Source organism: Gossypium hirsutum, chromosome D13 (assembly GCF_007990345.1).
Source record: "Gossypium hirsutum isolate 1008001.06 chromosome D13, Gossypium_hirsutum_v2.1, whole genome shotgun sequence".
Classification (NCBI taxonomy): domain Eukaryota; kingdom Viridiplantae; phylum Streptophyta; class Magnoliopsida; order Malvales; family Malvaceae; genus Gossypium; species Gossypium hirsutum.
In genome coordinates this window covers 22057948-22068046 of record NC_053449.1, presented here as the reverse complement: position 1 = coordinate 22068046, position 10099 = coordinate 22057948, and positions in this window count along the sequence as shown.

The following is a 10099-nucleotide window of genomic DNA, read 5'->3' as shown; positions in this document are numbered from 1 at the left end:
GTGTGAATGCAATTTCAAGGAGACGTCAAGGGCTAATTTTCAAGTCAATAAACCAGTTGATTTGGGCTAATTGGGTCAGCATTTTCGATGGGTTTGGGTAGCCCGCTTGCTCGATTGGATCAATCTTTCATATTAGCACAACTATAAGTATTGAACCCAAAATAATTTGGATTAAAATTAAAATAATTTGGATTAATTATTTTGCTTCAATGCTTCAGAAATCGCTTCACAGTTTGAGCTTCTAGCAGTCAATTTTCACCCTTTGTGCAAACCTATCGAAAATAAATCAAAATTTATGAAAATTTATTTTAAAATTAATTAAAATTCAATATGTTAATAATTTGAGTGTAATTTAATTATTTTATAATTATATTATATTTTTCAACAAGAATTACTACAAAAATACATGAATTTAAGTTAAAAAAGGGTATGAAAAAGTCTATATATTTTTGTGTTTCCACTTATATAGCTCACACTTTAGTTCTCTTACATTTCAAATAATTGTAAACTTGAAATTTTATCGAGTTTTTCTATATATTTTTACCACTTTTTGACTTAATAAATATGTTAATCTTGAGTCACTACAACAAAAGAAGCCTACCGCGACACTTTTTTTACCTAAGATGACACAAAAAAGGTTAGCATAGGTTTTGCGATGCTTTTCCCCACGCTTCCAAAGATTGTATATAGTACAGTTGGCATAGGCTCCATGACACTTTTGAAAAAGCGTTGGCATAAGTCAACATAAGTTGACCTTTATTGAAAGGTTGGGAAAGACCTAGTCAAGGCCACCTTTAAAAATGGTTGGGATAGACCTAGTCAATGCCAACTTTTGAAAAAGGTTAGGATAAACCCGTCTAAGGCAACCTTAAAAAGGTTGGGATAGACCAGTCTAAGATAACCTTTTAAAAAAGTAGGGATAGACCATGTCTAAGGCAACCTTTAAAAAAGATTGGGATAGAATCGTCTAAGGCAACCTTAAAAATTTTGGGGTAGACCTTGTCTAAGGCCACCTTTAAAAAAGGTTGGGATAGACCAGTCTAAGGCAACCTTTTAAAAAATTTGGGATAGACATTGTCTAAGGAAACCTTCAAAAAAGGTTAGGATAGCTAAAACAACCTTAAAAAGGTAGGGATAGACTTCTCTATGGTAACCTTAAAAAGGTTGGGATAGACATTGTCTAAGGCAACTTTTAAAAAAGGTTTGGATCGACCCGTCTAAGACAACCTTAAAAATGTTGGGATAGACTTGTTTAAAGCAACCTTAAAAGGTTGGGATAGACCTTTTCCAAGGCAACCTAAAAAATTTTGGCATAAACCCGTCTAAGGCAACCATAAAAAGGTTAGGGTAAACTAGTCTAAGGCAAACTTAAAAAGGTTGGGATAGATTTTTGTCTCAAGTCCAATGTTTTTTTACGATGATTTTCCCCGATTTTTAAGAGCCTATTTTGGAAAAAATATGATCAAATTTGTATGTACTGGGTTTAGAAAAGTTTGAAACAATATTAATTGAACAGTTAGTTAACATAAAATGATTACCATTGAATAATGCAGTTAGTAATTTATATACAAAATCCTAATAGAAGCAGTCAACAAGTTGTGAACATATTGTCAACTTGTTTCACATGACATCAAAAACTTATACAAAATCCTAATAAAAGCAGTCAACACGTTGCAAACATGTTGTCAACTTGTTTCTCATGACATTAGAAAATTATGGGACAGTTGCATTCATCAACCACTATAACATATATATAATACATAATATACAACAAACATCATTCATCATCATCTGAACTGAAGGCTTTATCATCAAGCCCACTACTTTAAAATTTAGTTGCAAAAATAACAATGTACATTTTCAATTTATACGAATTAGATGAGAAATAACATGAACACATGGGAAGAATATTTTAGTATTAACCAAAGAACCATAGATTGAAGCTAAATAAATAATTTTCATCAGTACATCCACTAATTATTAGTTGAGCAAATAATGAAGACATCAAATAAGAACCTAGCATTCAGTTACAACAATCAATTTTTATTAAACCATTAACAAACTTATTGACAATCTAGTTATAAAATAGTCAACTTACTATACTTACTATGAAAAGCCTTGTACTTACTTGACATTCCCTTTGCCATACACTCATTGAGGAGAGCCCTATACTTCTTCTCATGAGCATCCATCATATCCATGAACTTTGCCTCTCGAATTTTAGTTAATTTCATAAATCTTTCTTCTGCCTTAGCTATCAAACGAGCTTTTCGCTCTGCGGCCTTTGTACGAAATTGAGATTCTTCTTCCTCGAGTAGGGTCTTCTCTCGAACTACTTATTCGGCTTTAATTGTTTATATTTACTCGACATGTTTAGTGCTAATCTCTTCAATCAATGTAGTGAGCCATAGCTAAACAACCTGGATTTGGTCATCCAACGTCCATACCCCAACATTTTTCCATCGTTGTCAACACCGAACACTTATGTATACACCTTGTTTTCTAATGCAATATTTTCTTGAGGCACGAAAGAACTCTCAGGTGTTGGCATAGAGTCTTTAACCCTCTTGCATGCTTCATCCTACAGTTCTCTTTCATTAGAAAAATCTATTTTGAAAAAAAGTAAAACTGATGTCAAAATAAATTAAAATAAACAATACCCATTTGTTTCTTACATAAACTTGTTCTGCTGCCTCACTGCTTAATTTGTCTCTCCCATCTTTCTGCAAATGTTGAAATCTAAACTGCTCCAAATGCGAGGGTTCACGGCTTTCCTTCTCAGCCTATTATACAACAAAACAATAGTTGTTAACAATATTCACCAATGGACGCAAAATAATTAATATCAGTTACATATTGATTAATATGTAACACTTACAAATTGTGCATTAAGGGTCGCATATCCTATGTTACCAGTAGTGTGTACATAACGTGCCTTTGTTCGGGATTCTTTTGCCTTTTCTGATTATTTCAATTGTTTAAAATAATGAGAAAAAAATATAAGAGTAATAGGAAAACTAAGTTTATTGTGGCTTATTCAATAAATCACGCATATATGCACCTGCTACTTTGATCATATTGTAAGTGGAAGCAGAAAAAAATGGAACATTTAGTCTAATGAAAGTGCATACTGCAGCTTGTGGTGTTCCCCATTGCTCCACCAACCACTTCCATTGATTATCCACACCAGGAGGATTGTTTTCATATATTTCTTCAACCGATCAACCTTCTTAGACCATCTCTTTGTAGTATCTAGTCTTCAAAGTTGATTTAAACTCCTTCCAGAGTTTTCCAACATGTGAGAGGATGTCAGAGTCCTCCACCTTACCTTGCAGATCAAAATTTTCCCACACATATAACAAATTAATCTAACAAGTACTCATTACATACAATTTCAAATAATGCAAAATTATTGCAATACATTAAGTTAGAATATCATAATCTTCCAACACATGTACTACATACATGAACGATTCTCAATATGTCTTCCAACACATATTTGGAAAGATGTTTCCAATGTTTTGTATTCAAAGGATAGATAGAACTAATCCTTCCAATTGTACCGAGAAATTCAGCCAATTTGGACGCTTCCTTCCCAATAGGCTAGCCATATTGGTTGGCATCTACTACTATACGAGTTTCAAGTTGAAGATTAAATATATTTTTCATGTTTGTAGGCCCTCGTTTTCTCTTGCTACCCTTAGTAGCCTCTATCAAAAGTAGCAACTATAGTTTAGATATATATTTCATGTTTGTAGGCCCTCGCATGATGATGGAAGGCAAAATATTGTTAGAGATGATGGATGTGTTCAACCAATCTTAATATGTATATATATTGATTGTTAAATAGCTATGCCGGTTAATGAAGGAAATCGACCTCCTAGTAATGTGAAAAACGGTCTTCATATAGTAAACAAATCCTAAGAGGGAAAAAAGGGTGTTAATTATTTAAATGTTGACATATCATGTGTCAGTTTAAACATTAAATTTTTCATCTATTTTGGTATGATTTGAAAGAAAAACACAAATTTAATAGTTCAAAAATATGAAAAATTAAAAGATAACTAAATTGACTTTTTTATAATGTTGGAGAGCCAAGTATTAATTATCAACTACTTCAAATAATTAATACAGGTATATGATTGAGAATGTTTGGCTACTTCATAACTCATAAGGCATAAACAATAAATAAACATGAGAGTCTCTCAAGACTTTGATTTATGTCTGCATGGATTAGATTTTACCATCAAGAATATCAAACTAACCCCTTACCTACAAAATTCCCATCCCATTTGTAACAGCTCATTTTTAGTGAAATCAAAATAGTGGTTTTGGTACCACAAATCTGATGAGTAAAAATTTATTTTATTATTATTTCAATGTCTACGAAATATTAGTAAAGTCGTATAAAATTTTTGTTAAGAAATTTTAACATTTGCATACTTAATTTCGTTAAAAGGACTAAATCGAAAAAGGTGTAAAAATGGAGTCCTAGTAGGTAAAGGAATCTAATTGCTACGAAACTTAAATCTGAATGGATTTAAATGGTAATTAGACCATTTTTATTGTTAGTGGACTTTTATGGACATTAAATAGGTGATTTTTAAGGTTAATAATAAAGGTTAAATAAATAGTTTAGTACATAAGTGTAGTAAAGTAAAGAAAAAAAGCAAAAAAATTATCATCATTTTGGTTCATCCCCACTGAAATTAGGTTAAGAAGACTCCATTGAAGCAGCTTGAGCATTCGGGTAGATACTCCTATTGCATGTAAGTGATGTTTTGTCCTGTTTTTAATGATTTTTATGTTTTTTAAGTCATTGTAGCTTAATTTATCTAGCCCAAGGACTAATTTGTAAAAATATTAAAGGTTTAGGGTTTTTCCATGAACATGTTTGGATGATTCTTGAAGTTTAATGAAAGACTATGAGTCCTTGTTGTTAAATAAACAACTTTTGTAAAGTGATTTTGATGAAATTATCATTTAGGGACTTATTTGTAAAAGTAGTAAAATACCATGATAAATTTGTGAAATGATAGTTTGTATGGGTTTATATGAGCCCCCAGGTAAATTGGCTAGCATGATATGTGGATGAAATTGCATAAATTTCCATTTACGAGATTAATGACTAAATTGTATATAAGTTCAAATATTAGGGGCAAAAATGTAAATTTGTAAAAGTATGAATTTTGAACTAAACTGAATATTATGTGTATTAAATAGATTGAATTTTCTTATTTAGATCAAGATAAACCTCATACGGATGTAGATTGAGGAAAAGCTAAAATTTGGGATTATTAGTCCTATTTCGACCTTTTTGTAATCGAGGTAAGTTCGTATGTTTAAATAAAATTTTAATGTTATTTGATATATGCATGCTATTATGTTATTTATCATGTCATGAAACGATGAAAATCCAACAACGTACAATGATTATCGAGCCCTGTTTGAACCTTAGGAATATATAGGATACAAATGACATGCCATTAGGGTTACCATCTTTCGAGTTCTAGTCCTAAATGTCCTATCGATGGCTGAGTTCTGGCATTTGTTGTGAATACTTGTCAAATTTTGTGAGCGGCATCATGTAGCTACATTCCCACCGTCAGCTTGTGTGAGCAGTCTCATTTATGGCTCAAGCGAGCAACGATATAAAGGAAAAGGAAAATGAATGGTTTCAACCATATGTTTAGCACACTTTGTGTGAGCTTCCCGTGTATCCGATATTATTCTAAGTGGTTCAACGAGCATGAAAAGGGAAGGAATGATAAGTGTTCCTATGACTACGTTATGAACTTATGGAAAGGTATGAATTTATAATGATCAAAGTATGTAAAATTATACCTGTGGAAAGTATGAATTCAATTATAAAATGTTCATGAAATCTATCTTACCATGTGATGACTTTGTTAAGTTATTTATTAAAGCACTAACATATGTTATTGATGATGCTTAGGCTTGTGCCAAGCTTATGTTGGATTGATTCATATTTAGTTTGTAAGGTTTTTCTTTGAAATGGTAAGCTATGTTCATGATTTACAAACTTACTAAGCATTATATGCTTACATAGTTTTCTTTCCTATGTTTTATAGATTATCGGAAGCTCGATCGATTTGGAAGCTCGTTGGAGACCTATCACACTATCCAGCAATTATACCGGTAGATTTTGATGTTTTGGTCAAGGTTATAATGGCATGAATAGGTGGACTTGTGTTTAATGATCTAGTTTTTTTTAGCATGTATAAGTGTTATTATGGTTGATGTACATATAGTATTTTGATGCCTTGATAGTTGGTGTTTTTATGGTCAAGATGATGCATGTTTTAAATAACCTATATGTGATGGTGTATTTTCAATGTGGTCAATTAATGTATGTTTTGAGTTGAAATAAGTTAGATTTGTAAGGTTGATGAATAGCCAAGTATGCATATGTTTAGATAGGTATGATGGATTGTATTTGAGGTGCCTTATTGGCATATTGGTTGTATGGATTACTGGTATAGGATTTTGTCATTTTATGTATGTTTTGGGCATGCTTTAAGGTCTTTGTTACATGTGCAAATGGCATGTATGTACATGTTTGAATGGGTGAAAGAAATGACTTAATTTTGGCCAATTTCTTGTCCAGACAGTCTAAGACACGGGAGTAATATGTACGTACAGGAATAAAATGTGTTGACTTCATTAGACGATCAATGACAACCCAAATGGCATCTTTCTATCTCAGAGATAGGGGCAAGCCCGATACGAAGTCCATAGTAACTTTCTCCCATTTCCATTCCGGTATCATCACTGGTTGCAATAAACCAAAAGACAGTAATACCCTGAAAATTACTACAGTAAGAAAGTAAGGTAGTATCCTCGATATAGTAAAAATAAGGAAATAGAGCGACAAAAAGGGGAAATTTTGAGTTATGTCAACATTGGGAAGTATATTATGGTGTATTATATATTAATTCAAGAAAGGACTAAATTGTAAAAGTGAGAAAAGTTTTGTTGTCCAAGAGTAAATACTCAAAATTTGAGAGGTTAAAGTGTAAATATGAAAATTTTAAAGGACCAATAGTGCAAATATTTTAAGGGTAGAATAATCTAGAAACTAAGGAAAATGTATGAATTAGGACCAAATTGAAAAGGTAAAGAATTTTGAGGAACTAAATCGTAATTTTACCAAATTAAGTGATGACTCAAGGATGGAATTTTAAAGATTATAAAGGTCAAAATGGTCAATTAGAATAGAGAGAAATCTAGAAGATAATAATGATGTTGAAGATATTTTATATTAATTAAATAAATATATATTAGTTTATTAATATTTTAATTTGATTTTTAAATGATATTTTATTATTTTATTAGAATTTAATTTAGTACATATAAGAAAAGGAAGATGAAGAATCATCCATTCCGCCATTTTTCTATGCATTTCACGTTAGAAGAGAAGAGAAGAAATAAAGTTTTGCTTTCTTTACAATTTGGTCCTCCCACCCAAAATTCATTATTTTCACTTAGAAATCAAAGAAATTTCCATAGCCACCAAGAGAGAAAATTGATAAGAAGACTATGGGGAGCTAGACTATCAAGTTAGATTCAAGAAGTAGAAGCTGAAGGAGAGAGAAAATCAAGTTAAAGATTGAAATCAATAGCATAAGGTAAGAATATCAAGATTTCAATATATTTTTAAGTTTGATATTATTGAAAAAGCATGGAAATGATGTTATAGTAGAGTTTTCTTAAATAAAGTCTTATGTTCTTAATATATTAGTGAAGGAAAATAAGAGAAAGTGAAGGGAAATATTATAGAGAAAGGAAATAAGGGTGTTACAAATTTAGTAATCAACATTTTGCACTAAAATAGTTTTAGACAGCAGCAGTAGGTTAACTTTGAAAAATCACCAAAAAATATGAATAAATTGAGTCTAGTTTCTCATAGAAGAAACAGTGTACGTAATGGAATTGTAAATCATGAGATATAATAAATTTTGTGAGACAAGATCAGAATGAATTCGGGTTCCCCTATTCTGACTTGGAAAAATCATTAACAATTGTACAAAAATAATTATGGGTTATAATTTATATTTTTAAAATCCTTAATGAGTCTATTTTCAAGAGAAACAAACAGGGACATCATACGAATTCTGTACAAAGAGATAATTAATTTTTAGTAAAGAGGGGTCGGAACTGTCAAACTGTGAAATAGGGGAAAATTTAAAAAATAAAATATATTTATTGGATAAACGAAAAATTATAAAAATTTTTAGTAAGAAGATATGTGAGTCTAGTTTCAAATAAAATTAACGGATCTCAATTTGGAGTTATGTAGCTCAAGATATAAATAATTTTGTGACTATGACTCAAGTGGACAACTTTGAATGAATAAATAAGTAAATAATGAAATTATAGATAATGTTTCATATAAGCATGTTATATACATTAAGGATGTGGAATGGAGAGGAGGAGGAGGAATATATATATATATATATATATGAATATTCAGCTAGCATGGATAATTTGCACGTTTTAGGCTCAGGGACTAAATTGAATAAAAGTAAAACTTTATGGGTAATTTCATAAAAATGTCAAAAATGACCAAATTGCATGAATTGGATTGTTTATTTATTTAAATTACAAGAATTTATTTTCTAAGACTAAGGATTAAAAATCGTCATTAATTAAAAGCTTAGGGGCAAAATGATAATCTTGCCTAGAGCATTAATTAAATGTATCAGAATATGAAATGAATGAAAATGATGATCAAATTTATTTATAAAGATCCGAATGACTCAAATACGAGACTTGAACGTGGAAAAGAAAAGACATCGAATTAGTGAAATTGTAAACACGAACAAGTAACGAGGTAAGTTCATGTAACTTGAATTATATTCTTAAATACTTGAAATATATTTTTCTTGATGTGAATATGATTTGGATGTTTATTGTATGATAATTTATGAAGTATTGATATTCTTGATGAAAAGAGAAAATAAATCCCGGTTGAATGAAAGGAAAATTCGATGGATCTTTGAAAAGGAATTGACGGTAAAAAGGATCTAGCCCGGAGGGTGATCCTATCCTGATATAGCCCTCCCGAAGAATATGTGGAAAATGGATTTAGCCCGGATGGGTAATCCGAATTAGGGTCTGAATTTAGCCTAGACTGGTAATTCAGATCCAAGCTCATTAGAGTAATTGTCATCGCAATGGATTTAGCTTGGACTGGTAATCCCGACAATACTCTATAAGTTTATATTACAGGGGATTTAGCCTGGACTGGTAATCCCGCTGTAAGGATGAGGTTCGCGGGTGTGTGCTCTCTAAAATGGAAATGTCCGCACATGAATATGAATTGACAGACCTGAATTTGTACACTAAAGTGTACCCCTGAAAATCCATCGAAATTTCGAGAAATTCAACGGGATAAATATGGAAAAAAACAAGGGAATGGAAATCATGGTATTGATGAGCTCATCAATCATGGTATATATATTATTGATACATGGAAATTATTGAAATAACTTGAATGTTGAGTTTGTGCATGTTAAGGGAATAATGCATTGAATGACACGTATAAGTTAAATTGGTCAACGTTAGCTCATTAATGCTTTAATTTTGATTGGTTTCAAATATGAATGCTACATAAAATGAAATGTCTGATAATTAACTTGTGAACTCTAGTAATGCTCAGTAACCCTGTTCCAGCGACGAATTCGGGTTAGGGGTGTTACAAAGGCACCTGATGTTCAGCTTTAACTTGCTGACATACTAAACATCTCGATACAAAATTTGAAATCTCTCGCTTCATTCTCAGTCACCAATACATTTGTTTCAAGCTATTGTACATTTTAGTGCTTCCAGGGTGAACGGACAATCTACCACAATGAGCTTCATACTAAATCTTTCGAATTAACTCTGAATCTTTCGAATTAACTCTGAATCTCTCGGTACACAAACTCTACCTCTAAAAAGCAAACAATCATTGGACCCTATCTGAAAATTTGAATTAAGAGTCAACTCACACGATTTCTGTTAGCTACCAAAACATCATCGTATTTCTGAGCCTCACAAATCTGTTGTAAGAACAACTTTTAAGCTTTTAAACTCA